The sequence below is a fragment of the Amblyomma maculatum genome, chromosome 1, assembly GCF_055883805.1.
Source record: "Amblyomma maculatum isolate TAMU_Amacu chromosome 1, ASM5588380v1, whole genome shotgun sequence".
In the NCBI taxonomy this organism is placed as follows: Eukaryota; Metazoa; Arthropoda; class Arachnida; order Ixodida; family Ixodidae; genus Amblyomma; species Amblyomma maculatum.
Window position 1 is genome coordinate 405,940,694 of NC_139344.1, and position 23,016 is coordinate 405,963,709.

The 23,016-nt window shown below is 44.1% G+C and overlaps 1 protein-coding gene and 1 pseudogene across 3 annotated transcripts in view; one reads left to right on the forward strand and one right to left on the reverse strand.

Moving 5' to 3' along the window:
* Window positions 1-23,016, forward strand: part of fl(2)d (Pre-mRNA-splicing regulator female-lethal(2)D) — a 62,356-nt gene that overhangs the window by 26,344 nt on the left and 12,996 nt on the right. The gene's annotated exons all lie outside the window — the stretch shown is intronic.
* Window positions 6,126-8,261, reverse strand: LOC146208759 (uncharacterized; annotated as a pseudogene).

Sequence of the window (23,016 nt, forward strand, 5' to 3'; positions counted from 1 at the left end):
GAACATTTTCCGGAAAAGTGGTCCAGCGCGGTCACTGACACTGAGTGGTATGTTGTGTTCAACTAAAAACGCCGTGAAATGGCATTCCGCACGAATCACACCGAGGTCGCTGTCACTGCGAACAAAACTTGTCAGGCTCGGCTGGCTGTCCGCGGCTCGCACGTATCCTTGGTGCTTTTTCGAAGCGATGTGAATCTTTATGTCGGACTTGCCACCATGTGAAATGTTAACATCACAGGCACACGTGGTGAAAAATCTGAACTTCTCTCCTTTCTTAGACGGCACGAAGCACGGAAATTCTGCCGTGTACAACTTCAAAAATACTGGGAAGTACTGTCGCGGCTTTGAGCCCGCCATTGCACTGCGAAACCACTACTACTAAAACTTCAGAGTCACACTGAGTCGGACGCGGCCGCAGATCACGCAAAAACAGAGGCCAGCACCAAAGTTGTCCAAACACGTGAACAAAGGAACAGCCACTAGCCTGGCGGAGGCGGTATCGAGTTTTGGACATGGATTCGTGTTCCCTCGAGTAGGCGATAGAAGTCACTACAACGTTTGCAGCAGCTGATGATGATATCACAAATATGTGTTGCCCTCTCGTGGCCACCAAAGGTACCATAATAGTGTTAACATGGCCTCCGAGATTACCCTTCCGCGCGTGTGGTGTTATCTCGGAGGCCATGATGTTAATAGATGTCCCCACTTTTTTTTTTTCCGAAAATAAAACATTTTCCGTAAAATTTCCTGCAAGATTCGTAAAATCGTAAGACTGGTCAAAATTCGTACATTTTACGGAAAATTCGGAAGAGTTGGCAGGTATGAGAACGAGAAATGCTAGGAAACAAAGAGGAGCGCAAAAAATCACGTGCCAGCGGGCAAAAGCAGACGACGAAGAGTCTGCAACGCGGTCGCGGGAGGTGAGGCATGCATCAGGACCAATCAGAGGGCTGCGCCTCGGAGAGCGCGCGCTTTACCCAATCAGCGGCTGTCTCGCGACGATTCACCCCTTGCGGACGGATGCCGAAAGCTCCGCTGTGCGAAAACCTACAGCGTGTTGAGAGACGCCAGGAGAGAGAGCGGGAAACGAGCTTTCAAACGAGACCAAGATGGCGCCTATCGGTTCGCGCCGCGCGGAGCTACGGCGGCTTGAAAATGGTGCAAGTTTTTGTGTTTGGCGTTCAATTTCGGCTCACCGACGTTCCTAAATTGCCGTTTTTTTAATACTTTGAGTAGGAATTGAGCTATAATATTTTGTAGAGGCATAGTCGGGACATTGAAGACTTCAAAACAGCAATTTTTAAAATTTGCCATTTTTGACCATTTTTCGCGATTTTTAAGACCCGCGTCCCCCCTTAAGTACAGTTCGTAAAAGGCAGTCTGACTAGTTGATTGCTTCTATTATAGACTACATTAGAAAATGGCTTATATGTAATCGGTAGTAAGCTGATTGGAACATAATTTTTTCAAGTTCTTACAAACCTTCTTTATGAATGAAGGTAATAGCATGTTTTCAGAGTTGTGGTACCATTAAAGTTATAAGGCATTATGTATACATAGTGGCCAGTTTCTTTAGCACAATATGCCCACTGCCCTTCAACAAATCTTCAGTTACCTGATCCACTCCAGCTGCCTTCCACCGTTTCATAGCTTCTAAACCTTTCTGTCTGTCATTCTCTGTTGCAGGCAAAATGTCTGATTGCTCCCCCTTACCTGTGAACTTCATTATTGTTTTGATTACCATGTCTACTGTATAAATCTATGGAAAACATCTCCCCTACTTTGACTATCTTAACATATTAGTAATTGTATTGCCCATAATGTCCATTAGCAATATATCTGGTGTTTGCATATGCCTAGTTTTCTCACTACTTTCAGGCTACCGCCAATTTTTGGAGAATGCTGAATTCAATCTGTATTATACTTATTTATATTGCACACTACACTTATTGCTTACTTTTGCTAGCTGTGCCAGTTCTATTATGTATATAGGGTTGGAAGCGATCACACTTGGCATGACAATGAGATTTTTCATCTGTTTAATAGCTTACTTCTACCTTTCTATTCCACTCCTATTTTGTGCTCAGTAATGATAGTCATAAAATTATAATTCATTGCTTCTACACTAAAATCATCTTCCTGGGTTAAAGATTATTATTAGTTCACTAGCCAGATCTTCAATTTTTCTACCTTCCTTCTCAATGCTTATTTGTTGATGTGTTTCTTCCTTACTATTATGTCCCATTCTCTCATCAAATCTAGGCTAACTTATTACCACTCTATGGTCCCTGCATCGTACCTTTCCAATCACTCTACATCCTGCAATATGCCAATGTTAAACATATTTAGTCTCCTTAATTCAGGTTTTTCATGTTCAATTCAGGTTTTTATCTTTTCTGAAGAAGGTATTAAATAGTTGTTATTTCGTTCTGTGAACTCTACCAATGACTTCTGCCTGCTATTTCTGTACCCAGTTTATATCACCCTCTACTTTGTCTCCAGCATAGTTCTTGCCTACTTAGGCATTCAAGTTGCCCATCACTACGGTATAGAGTGAGTTTCTAGAATAGTGCTGCTAATATAACCTCAATTTATAGGGTTCTGGCATTAAACTTTGTCAGGTTCTATTTCCAATGATAAGCTGTCTAGAGTCAGAGGTTCTTAGCACCCTCCTCGCAATATGGGTTTACTGCAGCCATGGTCAGTTGGTCTGCTGCTACTGGGCACCGAGGTTCAGCGCGTATCCAAGCATTCATATAGAAGGTAGTGGTCAATTACTACACATGGGGAACAAATCTTGTCCTACAGATGGAGTAATTTTGGGAGGTGCTAACCAGGATCAAGTCAAACACCAAACCTGTTTAAGCAATTCCATAGACATGCCATTTATTTTAGTCCAAGGGAGAATTGTGGTGCACCATGATTCGAACCATGGATTTTGCATGCCAGGTGCATGTTCTACCTCTAAGCAATTGCTTTAAGAGTATTTACAATAATCAGCCCTTATAATAATGTTATCCATGTTTATACTTCGTCTCACAAGACGATTACAGCAATGCGAAAGGCAGAGGCACCCCAGTCCAATCAGGATAATGCATACTGCAATATAGGCAATTGTGCTCCTACGCACCCCTCGCCCCCCAAACTGGCGAGGATGATAGTAGGAGCACAATACTCTATAGTGCGCAGGGACGAGAGACAAGCAAGATTTTCAATATACAAAACAGTGCTTACGGAGGTGCTACTGGCGGGACCACTCCCAGAGCTGGAACTTGAGGAACAGGCCTTCGAAGTTGAGGCTCCTGGGTCCTGCTCCTGGTCAGTGATTACGGGTTTTAGGAAATTCATAATATCCAGGAGCTTCCACTTATAACAAAAATGATGTTTCGAACGTCTTTTCTGTTTCTTTTTTATTTCTTCTGCATATTGTTTTCGCAACTCTTCGAACTTCTCCACCAAGCTCGGTACTTCAAATTCACCCATTGAAGCGGCTATTTTATCCAATGCCCGGCCACGTCGGCGTTCATCACCATAATAGGGATGTTTTGGGTCCCACAAGCATCTGGCGAAGTAGTAATGCTTGATTAGCTTAGCCTCCTTTTCTATTGTCCACATCGGCTGCTGTTGATCGCATGGCGCAGAGCTGCCTGATGCCTCGTCCCTGGTTTCTCCGACTGTCACGAGCCCTTCGATGAACACACTAATTGTTTCGTCATCCATATTCACGAATTAACAGTGTGATTCACGAAGAAAACTAACGATGCTAAACAGTCTGCCCAAGCCTCCTCTATATTTTTTAGTCAATTGAATAGATAGGAAAACCAACCAAACATCGCAGATCGGTACTCTAAATCGAATATCTGTTGAAACCGGATTCGTTGTAACGAGATTATACTGTACATTCGTGTCTGAGGCTGTTTCATTATGGACATAATAAGTATGGTGCCGATAAATTGCCCGAGCTCTTTAGTGGTCAGTACCAAGACTTTGTTGGGGTTTTGTTGGGCGCTGTAAAGGGTGGACTGCTCACAGATATGCATAACGATCACTTAACCAAAATAGCCTTAAAAGTAGCCAACTGGCGACTGCACTAGTGACGGAGAAGGTAGCGTATCTTTCCATGTTGTCTGCTCTCTTCCCTTTATGTCGTGAATAGTTCTCCATGATGCACATGGCTTTCTTGCCTTACTAGGAGCATGATGCGACGAGGAAACAGCAGTTCTCACAGTACTTGTGTCAGTGCTGCCTTCGTCTAGTTCTCTGGAGTCTCGTAAACAAACCTGCGAAAAAATTAGACAACAAATTATGGTTAGGTATATCCAGGACAAATTATTCATCGCTTACCAATGGAATGCGTGTCTTGAATCCACTTCGTCGTCACTGGAGGACGCGAAGTCAGAGTCATCACTGTGCTCCGGTGGGACTTTTGCTTGCCTTTTTCCCATAGAATATCCTGTATCCATGTTCTTTGCCCTTACAATTGACTTGGTGACATCTTAAGAGCGCCAAAACATACCACACATAAAAAAGGGAACTTATTCAGACCACGAACGCTAGCATAATGCAATCCTCTATAAGAAATACCGCGTATTCCCTGTTGTTGCCCACAGGCAACATACTGAAAATCTCTCATTTCTATAACAATTCACACCTTCAAAGAGAATGCATTCTATCAGCATACCATAAAGCTGTGCTAGAGGATCTGTTAAAGCCATAATAAGCAACAATGAGCACTAGCCTGTTTCTTTAGCACCCTGAAGTGCTGGAGTGAGTCTGATATTATTATTGCGGCATGATCTGTTGAATTGAACCGCACTGAAACCGAAACTCTGAAAGGGGGAAAAAAAAATGATTTCTGGTTTGTTGTTCACAGGCAACACACGTCAATAAAGGGATAAAGGGTCAATTTTCACCAGCAGTTTTCAAATGTTGTCATCACTGCTTTTGCAACTTTTCCTAGTGAAGGCATCAGCCTCTACACTGAACACTCTCTACATGTGAGCGCTCTAGGGTAAGGCAATTTTATACGTACTAACACCTTGCACACCTGTTTGTAGTTACTCAATATTTCGATGGCAGTTTCTACATCCTCTATGACCCACCTCGGCACTCAAGTGCTGAACCGAAGGATGCGGGATCAAATCCGAGCTGCGGCAGCAGCTTTTCAATGGAAGCGTTTCTGAAGGACTTGCATTGAAGCTGTACTCAATCCAGGCAAGCATCAGCTGAATCACAGTCACTAATGCGGACTCTGGGGCACCTTACGCATCCTCTTTCGCTTCACCACAAACTCGCCAGTAACCTGCGCTCTAGCTTTCAAAATAGCCGTCACCGTAATTTTCGAAGTGCCGAACTTGCGAGCTTCTTCTGTCTTGCAGAGCTGGCAAGCGCAAATTTCGGTCACTGTGTTGGCTTGCTCACGGAGCAGCTTTTTCCAAGTTGTTTATTGAGCTGCTCCGCTGGCAACGCGGCGTGCAGAGCACACCTGGAAGACAAGCAGTGCAATCCACAAGGTAACATGACTGTGTAAGGCGTGATCAAAGTGGGTGCAATGTGGCAGCGCTGTCGTGCACTTTGCTTTTGCAGAAGCGCATTTCTGACACCAATGGTGAGCCTCTGTAAATCCGTATGTGATTTACAGCACCACTTGTTTGCCTTCTTTCTTCGCAAGTGCTGCACAGGTGCTCAAGGGGAGATGCTCCTCGAAAGCACTTTTTCTTTAATATTGAACCTAAGGTTATGAAACATTGGCCATGTATAGAGTTTTTTAATGCTGATTCCAAATAAAAGCACAATATAGTACCTTTTGTGCACACTTTTTTGATAATGAAATGCATGTTTAGACCAGCTTGCAATAGCTCATTCTGTTGCTTTGGTAATATAGTATGTCGAAAGCTACTTCAAATTTATTCATTTTATCCTATAATTGTAAAAAAAATTCAGGAACACCAATGTGTATATTTTCGGCACCATGTGTCAACGTTCTGAATTTTTTTCAAAAAAAAATTTAAGCGATTTTTTATAATCAGGTAGATAACAACATTCTACACACTTTGAAGAGGCTGTGTGCAAAATTTCATCCAAATCTGACTACTGAAAGTACTTGAAATTTGTTGCACAAAATGTAAAAAATGCTGGAAACTACGAATGGAGAAAATGGCATTTGAAAGTTTCAAACATCTGTATTGTTGTGTAAGCACAACAAAAGCACATGAAACTTCTTGCCACAATAGAGAAATAAGTCTCAAACACTGCAAAGTTCATCAGAACTCCCCTGGCCCATAGGTTGACCCCTCGAGATTTTCTCAGTCTGTCAGTCGAGCTCTCTTCACCATATTACGGCGATGCGCTCGGGCTTCAGCAGTCTGGCGGAGTGACATTTTTTTCACTCTTCTCTGGTCCCGGGAATCACCCAAGACAACAAGCTCTTTTGGTGGCAGCACACCAAGCTCCTCAAGCACTTGTTCAAAGCTTGTGTGTCCTTTGTTACACCATAGAACAACAATGGCAGTTGCTGTTTCCACAGCAGTCCTGGAAGCAAACCTGGTCTTTGGGCACAGTAGCCAGATTTTACTGTTCAGAGACTCGACCGCATTTTGGGTCTTCCCCTGCAAGCAGCGAGTGAGTAGCTTCTCGTCAGTGAGGCGCTTGTATATGGGCAGCAGAGCTAGCCCCTGTGCCTTTGTCAGAAGTGGGGTGGAGTCTGGTGCAGGCTCTCGGCGCTTTGGCCCGTTGTTGCTTGCACCTTGATACCACTCCTTCGGGGCAGAACTTGTGGCTGTTAGCATCATTTGTGGAACAGGAGTGAAAATATGATGCCCAAATGGCACGATACATTTTCCCCTGTTACTTGTGATAGCAATTGGATAGTAGTTCTGCAACTTCTGAATCTGCCTATCGTTCAACTTCTCACTACGTGGAAGGGGTGTCTTCAACTTTCGAAGTGCAGTGCCTAGGCGCTTGGCCACATGGTTTGTGCAATCCTCCTTCTCGATAGAGATTTCGCCGTACACTTCAGCATGAGAAACTGCACTAAAAGCTTTACTGTCCCCATCGCTTAAGAATTTGGTGAAGTGCAGTGGTGTCTTCTGTGAGGGGCTCCGCTTCCATATGCGCACTGCTGCCTCCGTTTCCATGGCGTGAGAGGAGCATTTGGTATTTTTCTCGCAAACCGGGCCATGGAACGCTTGCCAGATTTCTTCTTTGCTTCCAAAGTCTTAGTGCCGACTGCACGCAAGACAGAAGTTTGACAGAACCTCAAAATCGAGGCACAAACCACTGTCTACAGACACAGCGGTGCCAACGCCGTTATGGCTCATGTGGCCCCGTTTCTGCCACGTACCGTCAAACATAACGGCAATATCTGTGTCACTCACCATTTCTTTTGTGAAAACCCTAGCCTTCTCCATATTTTCTGCTACTGCTTTCATGGCCGCACCATGAACTTTCTTGCCGATCACAGCAAAGTTTTTGTGGTGTAATGGGTTCGACAGGCCAAGAATTGCACAAAATTGCGACAGCTGTTCGTGCCCATGCAGCCACCACCACCTTTACATTGACGGCGAAGCTGTCGCGAGATCTTCCACTCCAATAGTCCCGATTTCCGCTGGCGCTATCTGCAAGTTCACCGGGCACAACTCGGCCCGAGGTGTGCACAGCAGAAAGCACCGATGCTGGACACTCACTATTTTCACAGTGCAGCTCAAGAAAAGCCGAAAGCCTTTTTCGATTTTCCACTGGTTCGCGTACCGCAAGGGTACAGGTGCGGCACGTAGGGCAAGCAGCATCGCTTACCAGCACCGTAAGCGCGCTAATCTTGCATATCGCAGCACTCGTAGAATATCGATGACCGCATGCTGCTCTATCTTCCTTGAAGAGTCCAATCTGCACCTCCGAGGCGCTCACCAAGTTCACCGCGGCATCGATCTCGTCTGAGTGCACGTTGGCCTGGTTAGGTCTAGCTTGCGTTGGGTGACTGCTTCCCGCTGCAGTTTTTCGGTGAGGTCCGCAATGGCGTCCTCGGTATGGGTTCTTCGACCGAGACTTTCGAGCTCGGAAGTCGCGCTTTTGCGTGTTGTTCATCGCGAACTCAACAAATGCTAAAAGGCCGCTGAAAAGAACTAGCAGAGCACCATGTAGCACGATCGAGACGCTGTACAAAACGAAAACAGGAGGTAGGCTTTGCCACAGCATCGTATCAGTCCGGGCCAATGGCGGCCTCTCTAGAGCACCACGTGATTTAAAAGGTCCAGTAGGGACGCTCGAAGTGTGCGCGGAAAACATTCTTTTTTATTATTTTCAGCTGAGATACGAAACTGCGAGAGATGAGAAAGGCTTACTCAACCTCTCCCAGCAAACGGCAATGGCGGGCGACGTGGCGTTCTCGAAGTATAGGCGTACGAAAGTTGATGATTTGAGCAGAAAATAGCGCTTTCTCGAGCCAGCGTGGTTGAATAAAATGGACATTTTACTAACTTCACGATCGAATTTTTCTTTGATCTTTTAGAAAGTTGTAGCTAAATATTCAAAGATAATTTTGCAGGCAAAAACTCAAAACTGAAAAATTACTCGGAAAACTCGCTTTTTGACGCGCATCTTTAAGTGCAGCTGCACGTGTGGGGAACAGCCAGCCATGAAACCTCATCTTGACCAATTAGTGAATGCATATTGTTCATTCTTATTCAGCTATTCTTTCCCTTTTTTTTTTTTTTTTGCATTCACTCAGTGAAAAACCAACGCACATGCTTACACCGTTACTAGAATGCACCATTTAAGCGTTTATCTTAATAGGGGACGCGGCTTTTTGAGATGAAAATGTAGGAAACAAGGCGATTTTTTTTTGTTTGTTTTATTATGAATATCTACAGCTAATATTCTTTTGTTAACCAGGTTTCTGTCTTGCGAATCAGTATTTCAGCCAGGATAAATTTTGTTACATCAGTGTGCGCTGGATTTCTTGCAAGAACATTGCCTTTTCTTTTTTTTTTTTTTTTTTTTGTGACGTGTAGCTGTCTTTATACACATTCGATCACAACCATCTTGGTCTTGTTGGAAAAAAGCTGTTTTTCTTCAGTTGTACCAGCAGATCCTCTGCGGACATGATGGTGATGTTGGAATCTGCACAAAGAAAAACATGCAGCCTTCTCTGCTGAGCTGGCACATGTGACCGAAACGCTTTCTGTGATTGGCTGTACGATGCTCCTATTGTCTGCTTTACTCTGCAGGCGTAGCGACGACGTGCATCGTTGTTTTCAGTACGATTCAACGCGGAGGTTAACCTCGAGGTACAAGTTTGGCAAAAAGAAATGATCTGTTTACAACTTCCAGAAGTCTTCCATTTCTTTGTACGGCATTGATAGTAGTCTGCTGTAGTGGCAAGCAATACAAAAGCAGCAGACAGTGCTGAGTAGGCCTAGCGAGGCACCGACGAGTGAAAGTGCTGCGGATAGCGGTCACGTTTGTCGTGACACTGCGGTTTTGCATCGTGCATATCTGGTACAGAGGCAGACGGAAGCTTGAAGAAAAACGGCAAGTTCTTTCTCCAATGCTGGCGACAACACATGAAAGCTAGATATTCTCTCTCGCACTAGCTTCATTGCCGTCAGACTTCGGTGCCCAAGGATGCAGATCGAATCCCGGCCAAGGCAGTCGCTTTTCAATGGAGACTAAAAACAAGGCGCTTGTGTGCTCTGCAATGTCAGTGCACGTTGAACCCCAGGTTGTCGAAATTTCCAGAGCCCATCAGTCGGTGCAGTGTCTCTCCTATCCAATCATTGCCGTCAGTTCGGACTTCGTGAATGTGCTGATGCATGTTAAGTACAGGGTCTTTTTTTAAAGAAAGACAAACGTCAATATGGCCTCACTACAAACACAGTTAGTCATGTGCTGTGCTGCGGTAATGTTGCATCAGCGTTGAGCTCACCCAGTGTGAACAGGACACGAAAGACCGACTTATTCATTTAGATGCTCTCGCTACGCACTCGATGCAAGTCACTGGGAATCTGCGCGTGGTGCTAAACAATGTTTTCTGCCACAATGGACATTTCTCACCGTGGTCATCGTACACTAACATTGTAGAGGTATGCAAAGGCAAAGCTGGCACTCTCAGCGGCTCCTTCTGCCGAGAAATGGACGACTCGGCGGGCAGTCGGTCTGTTACTAACTTATGTTTAGGAATCCCAGAAACGTTTCCGTGCCATATAACTGTTGTATAGCCAGTCTAGCTACCTTCTTGCTAGCGCTTAGTCGCTTATTAAAAACAAATTTCTTTCTTTTTTCCTTTTTTTTTTTTTCAAGATGTCCATTTTTGTCTCGATATCACTGACTTCAAGGCAGGTTGAAATTTAATTTTTGTTGTGGCATTACAAGGTTAGGAACAGATTTTAGAATTTTAAATTGGGTTAGGAGTACCCGCATTTGGAATAGTTTACTTTGACTTCTTGTAGCGTTGCTAATAACGGTTGTGTTAAAAAGCTACACCTAACATTGTGTTCCTTATGCTCTCTGATACCTAGTGGTGCGTTAGTATGAATTCTGTAGTGCAGTTATTTTAATTTGTTTCTCCAAATGAACAATTTCATTTTTCTTTAGAGCTAATTGGCTCCCAGGAAAACAAATTACGTATTTGAACTCTGCGCAGAAAACTGGATCAGACAATCAAATTTCACCAAATCTGGTCGAAAATGAATAGCTTTAATTGTTGTCTCCCCCCCTTAAACGGGGGTCCAGTGGATAATACGACCTGAATAGCAAGCATGCGTGTTAAATCTGTGTTCAGAATTTCTAATATTTGCACACCCCTTGTGGAAACTCTGCACCACTCAGCTAGTGAGCCTCTTTTGCAGCATTTGCCAGTGTCACTTTTCTCCAGCTTTTCTTCGTGTGAATATGAAGGAACTTGATTGGTTGGATGGATGCATATATGCTTTGGTGGGGGCATCACCTGCAAGCCACGCTGTGAATTGCGAATGAAAGTGGTGCGGCTTCTCTTGTTGGGCTCGCAGTGTTCATACAAGTTTGAGATCCCCTGAGCGAAAACAACACTTGGCTAGTAATTTTGAAACAGAGCAATCTAGGGGCCCTCCAAAGGCAGTATGCCACACTAAGGTCTTGTTAATCAGGACAGTCGGAATTGCAAGCGCAGTCCCATCCAACCTGGGCGCCAGTGCATGGCTGTGGTGTTGTGCACTTGGTAATTCGGACACTGTGGGTCTGGCGATGGTTAATCCAAGTGGATGTGGTGCACATGTTAGGCATGGCATCATTTCAAATCTAGTCATCACCCCTTCTTTGAATGTTGAAATCTGTTGTCACTGTTTTGGAGCTGGCTTTTTGTGTTGGGTTCTAGTGCAGCCCTGTTGCTGCCCTGAACCATATGAGAGCAGTGTGGCTGGGGCATGATTTGGAGAGTATGTATTTATTGTTTTGTTTGGTGGCAATTTTCTCTGTTAAGCTGCAAGTAGAAATTCTAGAAATGGCTTTGGTCTTTGTTCTTCCTTGCATTCTGTTCTCTTTGGAAGTGTGTGCTTTCTGAAAAGTGCTGCGTCTCACTACTTGTCTGGAGTAAGAGATTTGGCCAACCTATGGATTGGGCTATAGATGACCTGTTGGTTTTTCTTTGGGGAATGTACTATTTTGATTTTGTGAAATACATTTCATTTCTTGCATCATTCGGTAGTCTGGTGCCTTTGAGAGAAGTAGAGGGGTCTGTCTTTGACTCGGCTTTGCCTGTGGCTTCGTTTTTACCGCAGGCTGGTTTTGTCGAGATTGTCATTGCAAATTGGGCACCATCTTTACAGTGTGCAACTCTGTCCAGCAGAGACGGGCATCTTTTGAAGCAGTGCCTTAAGTAAAAATGTCTCTTTTGGTGCATCTTGCTTGGGCCTTGCTTTTTATATCCCCTCAGAGTCTGGTACAATACAGTACGTGCAGCAGTGACTGATGGGCAGAGTTGATGCCAGGGGTGTGGGCGATACACCACCACGACAGTCAAATCAAATTTCAAGCACAGTCGAGGAGAACTGAATTACCCTGTGCCTGAGGATGCTACTTGGCCATGTGTTGCTTCAAAAGTAGTCGTGTGTAGCCTCTATTTGGTGTGTATGTACATTGGCAGCTTCCTTTTGTTACTCTTGGATGATGTGCTGGTATTTACTTTGCACTGAGTAGGTGCATCTTTATTTTGACCCTGAATGGTGCTTCCTAAATGGTGGGAAAATGTTGAGTATGGGGGTGGCGTTGAGCAGCGGGGGCTGTATGCGACCCAGCAGCATATTTGCCTAATCATTGCGTGGCTCTTGGGCCTTCTTTGGATTCATCGTTGGGAAGGATTAACTTGTGACAGATGGCAATGTGAAAGCAATGTTTTCTAGGGAATCCTAAAAGTTTACAGCCAAATCGGTGGCTGGTACACTTAGCTCATGTTGCTTACTCCACAATCTTGTGCCTTTGGTACAAGCCAGACTGTGTAGTGTGGGAAAAAACAACTGCTAATGAACAAAACTCATGCCCTCTCCTGCATTTAGTGCTCTTTCTATATTGAGACAGAGGTGTGCTAATGCGGTAGAATCCCGCTATAGTAAACTCGGATGTAGTAAAGTGAAACTGAAATCCAAGAGGACGTACATTTCTGCCCTTTATAGTAAAGACATTTTTGATAAAAATCGGTTATAGTAAAGTGTGTATGGCCACGGCGACGACTTCCCATAAAATGACATTGCTGCTCGCACGATACCTATGATCGCGAGGCACAGTAAAAAAAAATAAATAAATGAGTGGCTTTTTTTTTTTAATGGCTTTACCGCTAGGCTTAGCAATGCTCAGGAGAGTCCAACTTTACATAGGCCTCGAATCCTTGAGGGAAGGCATGCAGCACATAGGCAAAAAAAAAGTAAAGCTGTCTACAAACATGGAAAGAAGGTGGCATGGTCTGGAGAGTAAAAATGCAGGGATAAAGCACGAAGCACAAGGCAGCAGTGGCAAGAACTGGTGGCACAGAGTGTACGGTCTTGCAGCACTTGCCTGCTGCACGCATTTCTCATCTATTGCCTTTTAAAAGACAGAAACAGCGGAAGATAATGTCTTCATGCAAGGCTTTTGTTTGCACATGACATCAAACTCATTTGGATTGGTTGCCATGTTGCCCTCATGCTTAAGAGGTATACTTCCACAAGATGTAAACAAAGAAAAAATCTTGTAGCCGAAAAAATGGCACAAAAGGACGATAAGAGAGAGATGGAAGGTATTTTAGTGTTTTTTTTTTTTTTTTCATAAACAACGAGGCATGTTCACTAAGTAGCCATTTAATTAGCAGACAGCATCTTCAGGACCATAGTAAAAACTTTGGTATAGTAAAGATTTTTGCCGGTCCCAGTGACTTTAGTTATAAAGGGGTTGTACTGTATTGTGGAGAGATGTGAGATTAGATGAGAAAAAAAAAAGAAGAAACCCTGCAAGCTAAGGGACTCACGCCCTTTTAAATGGTCAGTGCATTATTTCTGGCCATTCAAATTCACTCCTCTACATCTAAGGGCTGTGCGTAGGGATGCCCCCACCATTTCACTTGTGAAAGTGTTAAAGGGATGGTCCACTCTCTTATTTCCTTTGTAGCAATTGCTTTTTTCTCCAAATAGATGCACAGCCAACTGTGGCACTCAGAAACATGGCAGAATCACTGCCTACTACTTATTGAGTTCACTGACGTACACTAGTTTTCCTGAAGCTAGTTTCTCTAGAGTGGAATTTTTAAAATTAACTTTGCATAGCATTTATCACGAAAGTCTGCAACAATATTTGGCTTATACTGTCAACATAGTCTACATGGGAGACCTTTTGTGAGGTGATGAAAGTTCATGGTGAGATGGTACAAGGAACAATGCCTACATTAAAGACAAAGAAATTAGAGATCATACCAAACTGACAGTCTTTATTTTCACGTAGTCTGCATCAGGAATTAATTAGCCTACTTAATCAAATAATCCATAAGATCCATCAACTTTAATAATCCATAAGATCCATCAACTTTAATGTTGGCTTGCATCTGAACCGTTCTCTGTCTGCACCACACCTTGTGTAGCCGATAGCAGAAGCACAAAGCTGCTGCGTATCGAAACACCGTGAGCGTTGCGTGGGCCCAGCATGACCACGTGATGAGGCCAGCTCATGCTGCAATGTAGGCATGTGCGAATACTGAATTTCGAGTTCGAAGTGAATGCGAAGCGAATAGCTACTTTCTCCAGTTAATTTCAAAGTGGAATAGTTTTTTAACGGAAGTAGGTAGTTTGTAACGGCCAGTTTAGTTGCAAAACGGAGACACATAGACACACCGTCAGATTCTCCTAAAACTTTTCTAGCGCAAGTCCTATCACCTAAGCAAGCGGAAAGAAATGGGGCAGAAACGTACTCAAACACTCACACGCAGCAGGAAATGGCAGTTTCTCTTGCAAGCAAACAGTAATGCAACAGAAACGAAGTGCTTTGCAGTCTCATTGTGGTACCTATAATGCCAGATTACCACGAATGTGAGTTCTTGCCCTCATGTCACCAGTTTCAGAATGCACCTCAAGCTATTTTGGAAGCAAAGCGCAATGTTTTTTTTTTGTTGTTGTTGGTATTTCATATATCTACCGATGGGCTCGTCACCAGGCTCCTAAGCTAATAAGAGAAGCCAGCTTTTTAATGGCGCACACGGATCCATCAGGAAAAAAAAGAGGACACGGGGCTGGGTGGTGATGACGGCTACTTTTGCTTTGAGGGTGACTGTGTATTCATTTATCAGAGGCCTTGGTGCGCTTGTTGATGTTGTGCACATTTCTGGATTGTTGCCCTCAATGTCGACATGTCTATTGCTTCCATATTTTTGCATGCCTTCTATGTTTTTTCCAAGCCCTCATTAGACCAGAAGCCGAGAACGTGTTGCAGTTGTAATGTTTATTTTTGTTTTTCTTTTTTGGGGGGAGGTCTCGTATTATATTCATCATCGCATTATATATGAACTCAGTTCCGATGAAATTTCAGATCTGATGAACAGTGTGGGGTCATTGGTGCAGGCAAATTTTTGCCACTCTCCAGAGGGCAACTCAAAACCAGTCGGCCCCTTTAAATTCATTCCGGGTCACATAGGCTGGCACAGCAATCAAGTTTTGATCCCTGGCAGTACTCGGTTGCCTTTAGAAAATAACTCCCATCAAAGTTGAGAGTTCTGGTCTTGTTATTGTTGCCATAGCGATAGTGTTTCCACACTTGTTTCATAATTTTCCTTTGGGAATGTGGTGCGTGCTTTGATGAAGGTGGTTTATCTTTCGAATTTTGATCAAAATTAGCATGGGTCACATGCACACGACGTCTCAGGTCGGCTTCAGTGGTACTGGCAGTGGGTGCAGTGTGCATTCTAGGTCGGTGTATGGCTTGCCTTTCCTTCCAACTGGGAATGTGTGTGTGGGCAGTTGTATATTATTGTTTGTTGACTGTCAATTTCATTTTCGAGCTGTGCGTGGTTGTGAATGATGTCTTCCACTTTTGTAGTCGGCACACTTCCGTGCATGTAGTCACACAGTTGCATGAAGTGAAAGAAAAGCATGCTTTCTAGAAACATGGGGCTTTCTTCTTCAGCATAGGTGTCTGCTTCGTGGACCTTTTGCAGTGTAAATGTTTTTCGTTGAGTGCCACCATGTCCACCGGCTGAGGGATGCTCAGTGGGGCCCACCTGTGCGTGGTGGAGACTGTGTTTGTGGAGTCACCTGATCTCTTGCATGGAAACAAAGGGGAATCCATGCGCATACAAATATTGCAATGAAGCAGGATGCAAGAAAGGAGCCGTTTTTTTTTGTGTGTGGATGCAGTCGAATAATGTGGGAAACTTGTAATCTGCTTACCTGCTGGTAGGGGGCCTTCCGTATGGAAGCCTTTCTTCCGTCATTACCATGCACCAACGTCAACTTCTCAGCGTGGGAGCAACGGTTGCAACCCTGCTGGTGCCACACAAAGGCATCCGCTGCAGTGTGTAGAGGTTAAGAGCATGCTGCCAGCTGTATTGCTTCTTGTCAGTCGTGGACTGGTTCATTGGTTTTTATTTATGGCTGTTAAGTGAATTTGTTGACAAGATCTCTTATTGTGAACTCACTTGAAAGTGTGCTTCTTTGTGCAAGCGCTTGTGTTGCATTATGTTAGTGAAATGAACCTGATTTTTCAAGCATCAGCTCTTCCGCTGGCGTGGAGCGAGAGCTCCTGTGTGAGTCCGGTTAACTTGGAATTGCCTGTTGAGAATAATGCACTAGTTAGCAACCTTGCATTAGAGGGCAACTCTAGGAGTTTTTTGAGACAACTGACATTCCTTAGAGCCTCTTCTTTGAAGCAGCTGGTAAAAGTAGTTTATTAATAATGATAATAATTGGTTCACAGGAAGGGAAAGGTGCAGTATCTGGCATACTTGTTTCTGTGGACACCTGAACCGTGCCCTAGGAGAAGGGAGGAAGGTGGGAGTTAAAGTGGAAATAGAAAAAGGAGCCGTAGTGGAGGACTAGGGAGTAATTTCCACCACCTGGGGATCTTTAACGTGCGCTGACATCGCACAGCACACGGTCACCTCTTCGTTTCGCCTCCATTGAATCGCAGCCGCCAGCGGTCGGGATCACCTGGGTACTCCAGCACAGTAGTTGGCCGTCTTACCACTGCACCACCGCACCACCGCAGCGGGGCTAAAAGTAATTTAAGAGAGGAAGAACCGGGAAACCGAAAGAAGGTTTTGACAAACCTGTGACGGCCAGGCCAACCTATGATGGCCACAAAATCTATTGGGTACGCTATCACTAGCCAAGCTGGTGCCATACAGCTGGTATGACTATTTGTCTGATGTGACTCAAAAGGGAGGTCAAACATTTGTCTTGCAGTAAATGCAGAGCAATTATAGATGGGTGTACATCTAGTCAACTCATGCACGAAGGTTGCCTTTAGAAATCTCGCCAATTGAGGCCACAAGAGGAGCAATTCAGACATTGGTTATAACTGCAAGAAAAGATTGAAACACTGTGAAAGTTGATACAAATGAGCAGCAATCTAAGGATGACATGGAGTGAGAGTTCCAGTAAAATCCTAGAAGGTTTCTGGACTCGAGCGATGCGAACTTGTCCAATTTCTATATTTTGTAACTACATAATGTACAAAGTTCCCCCTGCCCTTCTTGTTTTCGCTTCATTCTGTACTTCTACCACCCACCACCAGAAGGTCGAAAAATGCTGTAGTTGCCCTTCGAGTGAATTTCATCTGCAAAAATGGACACGGGCAAGGACATGAACTTTATAGTTCATAATATTGCACCAACAAGTTCATTGGGGGTTGGGGATATCTTGCTTGGCTCTCCAGTGGTAGACATTCATTTGCCCTTCTGTGTTTGGCTCCGGTGTTTTATCCAGTTTGTCAGCTGCCAAGAACTCATTCATGTTCGTTCAACCTAGGGCACATAGAAGCAGTGGTCGGCAAACTGAAGCCTTACGTACAGCATTGAAAACTGCCTGTACTTTTCTTAACCAGCGGCCTAAGGACAGGATTGTTTAAATTTAAAATGGCACTGTGGTTCCGTAATTGACTTGGTGCTGGTTTGTGTAGTATGGCAGCCTTACATGCTCGAGGGACAGCTTCAAACAGAAGAGCATTGTTTAACAGCAGAGGTGTCCAGGTCGAGATAAAGTTAGATGGAAAAGGCTGACCCATATCTTGGTTTGGATAAACAGCTTTTGGGGTGACAGCATGTGCAGTTGAGAGTGATGCGGTGTCATGATTAATACATGGCTGGTAAATGCCTTGTTCATTCTTTTTTTTAACAATATGTATTGCCTTGGGGCATAAATGAGGTGTGTCAGTTTTGAGTAGCATGGAATTGCTTGAGAGGACATTGTGTGTATTGCACACAGCCTGCAATCACTCTGGGTTGAGGTTTATTGTAAGTGAATGGTCATGTTCAGTTAGCCCTGGTGGTTTGAGCCCAAGGGGACCAAGTTTTATTTCAAATTATGTGGAATCTGGGTTTGCACTAGTTCTTTTCCTTATGCACTTAGATGTTGGCTGCAGCAGAGCATGAATGAGCTTTGCGTTGATGAAATGAGAGTGCAAGCAAGGTCGGATACATAAAACTTCATCTTTAGTATGCATCACATGCTTTTCTGGTAAATTTTGGTGGCGTTACAAGGTAGCATGCATTTATTTTTGCGATTACAGATCAATTCCTCAGGATCCGTGCTGAACAATCATTCTGTTATCGTTCATTATGAAATGTTGAACAGATTACTAATGACAAGTCGGCGAAAACGTAAACGCTATGTCCACCCTGAAGCATAATTCTAGCTTGACAAACATGGTCTGAACGGTCACCAGTCCTTTTTATTTCGAAGCTTTTAAAATGTGTACGTTTAGTCAGTATAGTTTTGGATGAGCAGTTGAACGAGGCAGGCGGAATTAGGTAATCAATGCCAGGAGTTGGGGGAGTTGACTAAAGCTCATGGAGTGATGGGAATTCGGCAGACAGGCAAAATATGACGATGACCAGCACTAGCTCTCTCGCAGCTGTGGTTTATTGTGGAAATGCATGCAGCTTATATGCCCTGCAAAAAAAAAAAAAAAAAAATTAACTGAAATGCTTCCTTCAAAAGTTGAGTAAGAGTAAGATGTGTCAAAATGCCTGCCTTGTCACACATCTCCTGGGAAAGAAATCATTGTTGGTAAGAAGGTAAGGCGAAGACTTAGAAAGCAAATTTTATATTTGCTGCGGCAAGTGAGGGATCAGAACGTTCGCAGTTCCGTGTGTGATATGCTTCTGTGGTAATGACATCTAAAAAGGATAGTCATTCTTTCTTTCCTTCTGCCTTTTTTTTTTGTTTGAACGCTTTTTATTGCTCAGGAATACTTTGCAGGTCCTTGAGCGAATTTAGGCGTTTGCTTGTCCTTGCAACACCCTATGTACACTCTACCGCATGACAGCAGAAGTTTGTGTATTCCACTGCATCACTGGGAACCCATGTCTGCTTCTCTTATTGTTAGCACCTTCTGGCCAGTTCAGAACTTGGGAACAGAAACACCACAGGATTGCATACTTGCTACCTTCTTTAGGCCATGTGTCATATTGCACACGTACGGCTATGGCACAATTCCAGCCTTTCTGTGCACACACTCAGCGCCTTTTCATTGTCTGCACCATCTTGAGTGCCTCTTCTCTTTCGTTCGCACTATTTTTCGTGGATTAGGCGACATTGTGTGCAGTCAAGAGACAGCGGCCCCTCCAAGGATGCCCTTTGGCCTATGGCATCGACCGGTCCACGTTGCTTGCTGTTAATCCCATTTCGTGGATGCATCCGCCACTCACCTGTGATTTGACAGGAGGGGGTTGACCACTATATCACGAGGACTGTTGAGCGGTATAGGCTGGATGGGTTCCTTAGAGGAGTATTGGCCTCTGCATTCTTGAGCTGTGCCTGGCTATAGTAGCTTACAGGATCAAATTCCTTGCATGGCAGCTTCATTTCGGTGTTGGTGCTTGTTGTTAAAAAACCTCCCCAATGAACCCCTGGAGCTCTCTGCTGTGTCATCGTTTGTTCATCTACATACAGTCTGTTTGATTGTCATTTCCATTTTTAGATCTTTTCTCTACTGTTCTGCACACTGTGTTGCATATATGAATGTGCCAATTTTCAAGACCGCAATTTGCCCTGCACACACACGTAGTCAAAGGACTGTAGCTTGTGGAAACTGCACACAAGCGAACCTGGTTCATATAGTGGCATGTGTTGTTGCAATATGGTTGCTCTGTATGTTCTGCCTTACCTGTGTGGAGGTGGCAGACATTGTGGCACTATTACAACCTTCCTGCACTTGTTTTGTCAGTTTTGATCTTGTATAACCCTTTTAGCACCTGTAGAGGAGGGGGCTTCCATGACACCACCTACTTCTAGCAGGAAAGATTTCGAAAACTGGGGATGCGTAACGATAAGTATGGTGCAAGCCCACAAGCTTATCTCCCCTCCCTCCCCTGACATATCTGAGGAGTTGGGCCTTGAGGGGCCTAACACCTTCCAAGCCACATAGTAGAGCAGTGTGAAAGGCTGCTCACAGTCACCTGCTCTGCATATTGATTTGGTCACTTGTATCATTAGCAGTCCATGTTTGAGTCTCAGCTGCTCTGGAGAGACTGATGACTGTGACGAGAAGAGCCTGAACAAATATACTGGAAATTGTATTAACTTTGGCTCGTGCCATTTGTCGAGCAGATATAACTTCCCGTTTTTCAGTGTAGGATCTTTTGATTTGCCATTTCGCTCATTCTGATCGAAAGATGTCCCATATCACAATTTCACTGAACAGGACAGGGTAAAACTAAATTTCTTTCCTGTAGTTTGAAATCTCTTCTTGTTTGGAAAGTTATTTAGAAAAGTGCAAATTTGATGGCCTACAAACTCATTAATTTGATCTTGTTTAATCTGAAATCCTAGTTAATTTGTAGAATCTTCGGACTTCCATAATTTCTAATGCAAACTTTGTACAATTCCAGCTGATAGCCTGCACAGGTGAGTTAATTCGGACACCTGGGGTGCCGTGCAGGAACAGCAGAGTGATGTAGTGTCACACTGCTTATATTGACACATGAGATGTCATTAACAGTGCGACACTTGAGTCACACACAGGGTGTTGAACTGGAGCCAAACTGAAAACCGGTACAGAACCCGTATTTTTCCCGCTATCTTGGAACTGAACTCGAACTGGAACAAATCCAAGGAACCGTTCCGAACCGGTTCATGTTGCGATTCGGACCCACTTTTGTTGGCAACTTACCTTTATTATTTTTTCCTTTATCGCTGCTTGCAAGCCGCTCTCCTTGCTAATTTTCAAAGCGCCACTGCACGCTGCAAACATCACAACTATATTGAAAAATCGTCCCTAGCAATTAGTTAACAAGAAGAAAGGAAAATATATAGCCACATGCATAGTACTTATTTCTAATGTTGGCGCTATCGTTTCATCCTGAACATGTGCGGCCGCTGCTTCGCGCAGTGGCACCGCTTGCGGAGAAATTTGCCCCATTCGAGAGCCGCCTAGGCAGTGTAATAATAGCACATAATTCATAAGTTGAGCTACATATTCAGATAAATATTAACCGTGTACAACTCAAAAACAAAATGATGAATCTGAATCACAGAAATCATTTTTTTTCTTCTATCTTTCAACGCTGTCGCAACGAGTCGCATAGCACGTGCAGAGTACCCGTATACGATGCGATGCCAGCAGGGGCAATTTGGTTGACCGAGACTTCAGAATGGTAAGCCGACACTGATAGTGGGAAGGCCGTCTTGGGCAGCAGTTTACCGGTCTGTTCTTAAGTTGTATCTGAACTTGGCACAAAGATGATTCATAAGTCGTTTGCATCTTTTGTCTTCTCTTCATTGTGTTCCTGGTGATGTCGGCTTGTTTTGTTTCCCTTGGCAAGTTAAACAATGCCAGGAGTGAAGCTCCGATGTTCAAATGTGAAGACGAGGTGGAGCAAGAAACTGAATGGAATCACTGGTAGGGGTATTAATTCACAAACTATTTGGAGTGCTATCGTTTTGGCCCATACAACTAAGGTGTCGAAAAAATGAATGCGTTTAATCGCCTTATTCACCATCACTGATTCTAGCACCTGAAACAGTCTAACTGAATGAAATCACTGGTAAGGGTATTAATTCACAAACTATTTGGAGTGCTATCGTTTCGGCCTGTACAGCTGCGGTGTAGAAAAAATGAATGCGTTTAATCGCATTATCCACCATCACTGGTTCTAGTATCTAAAACAGTCTAGAAATGTGGTGCTGAAAGTTAGAAGTGCACTGTTGAGAGAAAACATATCTAATGGGCAACCTAGCTGTTCTATGGGGTGTGCCACACGTGCTGACGAGGGAGGTTGGAACGAAAACCTTGAAAAGCAGGAAGAGAGACGAGGTCAAGCGGATCGAAGGAACCTGCAACTAGGCCCTAATGAAAAGAAAAAACAGAAGTGGGAATGACAGTAATTTATTGTACAATAGTTCAACTCAGCGTGAGACCTTCAATATCATATTATGTTGACAAGAAAGGAAAGGTGCCGAGCAAAACAGCATTTGGTCACTACATGGAAGCGGCTTCGTAGAGTCGCCGGCAGCGATCAAGTAGCGCTACAGGGGGCAGCACAGTCTCCCAAGAGCTTACAAGCTGAGGATGAGGTTGAAGCGTTTCTTATGGAAAAGAAAAGAGGACTGCCTGCAAGGACTTGGAAATAGCAGCATTCCTCTCAAACTTGAAGAAGTACAGAGCCTGATCTAAGCATTTGTAAAGGTGCCCAGAATAAGCCAACACTCGAGTGTTTTAAATTTTGTGAGGAGGAGAAGCTGGGGCTCCCCGAACTCTATTCACTAGCTACAGAGCGCTTGCTCTGCCATCTACACAAGTCAGCGTCGAGAGTGCATTTCCTGGACCAAAGTATATCCTCTTGTCATCGAGCCCAGATGACTTCAACAACCCTCAACAATGTCCTCTTCTTTCGGTCTTTCTATGCTGCGTTGGCAGCATTTACTGATCACATAATAAAATATTTGCCAGTGGCATGACGTTATGTCATGCTTGTTGCAAATTATGTGACTAAACATACCAGTCTAGCTTCAAAATCGTTGAGAAAATGTATATAGCGCACCTATGCTGGCAATCATGGTGCGTAGCAAGACGGTAGTCGCATCGTTTCGCGGCCACAGGAACGAGAGAATTGATTCCATTCTCCGGCAAATACAATAATGACTCCAAACCCAATACGTGACTTAGGGGACTTTTCCTAATGTCTTTCGGGCCACATTACATGGGTTAATTTGCAGCTCAACACTATAGAAATGCTCTACAGGAAACACAGCACGCGTCCGCGTGCTATGCAATATATACTTACACCTATGGTGTAAGTGGTATGCACTGCCCCCACATGGCGCCCAACTATGCCGACGGTCTCCATTTTTTGAGGTGTACGCATCAAACTCC